The sequence below is a fragment of the Miscanthus floridulus genome, chromosome 5, assembly GCF_019320115.1.
Source record: "Miscanthus floridulus cultivar M001 chromosome 5, ASM1932011v1, whole genome shotgun sequence".
Classification (NCBI taxonomy): domain Eukaryota; kingdom Viridiplantae; phylum Streptophyta; class Magnoliopsida; order Poales; family Poaceae; genus Miscanthus; species Miscanthus floridulus.
In genome coordinates, this window is record NC_089584.1 from 48,295,333 (window position 1) to 48,297,085 (window position 1,753).

At 48.2% G+C, this 1,753-nt stretch overlaps 1 non-coding gene across 1 annotated transcript; it reads left to right on the forward strand.

Moving 5' to 3' along the window:
- The first annotated feature begins 1,227 nt into the window (after positions 1 to 1,227).
- LOC136455731 (small nucleolar RNA Z247) lies at positions 1,228 to 1,366 on the forward strand. The gene has a single exon (XR_010759205.1). It is a non-coding gene; the product is annotated as a small nucleolar RNA Z247 (small nucleolar RNA).
- Positions 1,367 to 1,753: the final 387 nt, after the last annotated feature.

Here is a 1,753-nt window from a genome sequence, read left to right on the forward strand (position 1 = left end):
AGCTATACGGTAGTGTTGCTAATGACATCCTCAGTACTATATCATGATGCTCGCATGGCCATCAAGAACCTTTTCTAGGACAACAAGGAACCTTGCGCCATCTTCTAGCACCACGAGTTCCACTCGCTCTTGTGCAAAGAGTTTTCTTTATCAACATACTGCTAGTGCATGAAAGTCCAGTCTTTGCATCTATGACTCTCCCATTTTGTCTATAGATAGGTATTAAAGATATGTAAATGTATTGTGCACATATCTTGTAACAAAGTTGTTTGGGCCTATATATGGAAGTCACCCAAACCCAAGGGGTATGTGGTGTTTTTAATGTCTCCTCACAAAGGATCCATATTCCATGGTCCTGATTAAAAGTTACACAAGCATAAACCAAACCTAATGTTTTTATCTTATACTCCCTCCATTCCAAATTATAAGTCGCTTTAACTTTTTTGGTACATCCATTTTGCTATGTATCTACTGTTAGCGGAACTAGTTAGCCCAATAGGGTTTGTTAGCTGGGGCATAGTTGTGAGGAACATGTGCTGCATCTTGTACATGAAGTTAGGAGATATTATTAGGTTGTTGAGTCTATCCCTTGTAACTTGAAGTGTACAAGCTACAACAGGGGCTGTTCCTAGTCCTATAAACACGAAGTCGAGACCCTTAGGGAGAGGCATCTTGTTAACCCTATTCTTTACATGGTATCTAGAGGCTTCTTCCTCATGGACTTGAGCCATGGCTTCTTCCTCCTCCGTGCAGTCTGCTGTGCTCTACCAAGGGTTTGCTCCCATCAGCGAGAAGTTGACCCACGCAAATCATCCCCTATGGCGAGCATAGGTCCTCTCCTTGATCAGGGGGGCATAGATGGCCGTCTACCTCGACCCCTCAGCGCAGCCGCCCCCGAAGTTCCTTCTAGGGAAGAAGGAGGAGCACAATGACAAGGAAACCGCTCTAATCCTAAATAAGGAGTACACAGATTGGGTGGCCAAGGACTAGTAGGTCCTGCGCTATCTACTCATGTCCCTCTCCCGTGAAATTCTATTGCAAGTCTCGACGGCCGAGACCGCTGCTGCGGCATGGACCACAATCGAAGGGATGTACATGTCGCAATCGCTAGCACGTCTAACCAGCATAAGGATGGCGCTGGCCACTGCTTCTAAGGGCGAGTCTTGGATCAGTGAGTACTTCATGAAAATGAAGTCTCTCGCAGATGAGATGGCATCTGCGGGACAACGACTGGAGGATGAGGAGTTGGTCTCCTACATCCTTACTGGCCTGGACCTTGACTTCAACCCGGTGATGTCTGTCGTTGCCGCTAGGGTTGAACCCATATCTGTTGGTGAGTTGTACACTCAATTTGTTAGCTTTGAGCAGAGAATGGAGCTGCATGGCGGTGGAGGTTCTCAGTCTTCCGTGAACATGGCGTCCCACGGTGGCCGTGGTGGCAGCAACAACTCTCATGGCCACAATGATTTCAGCCATGGCGGTGGTGGTGGGTGCAACCAGAAGGGGGGCACAGCGGTGGTGGCTACTCTGAGGGCTCGACTTCTGCTCCAATCATCTGCCAGCTCTATGGTAAGGATGGCCACACCATCCTCCACTACTTCAAGCGGTTTGACGCATCGTTCACCAGCCCTCTGCAAAAGACCATCGCGTCAACCACTACGTCATATGGAGTCAATACCAATTGGTACATGGACTCTGGGGCCATGGATCACATCATCGGTGAACTTGAGAAGCTGACTATCTGCGACAAGTA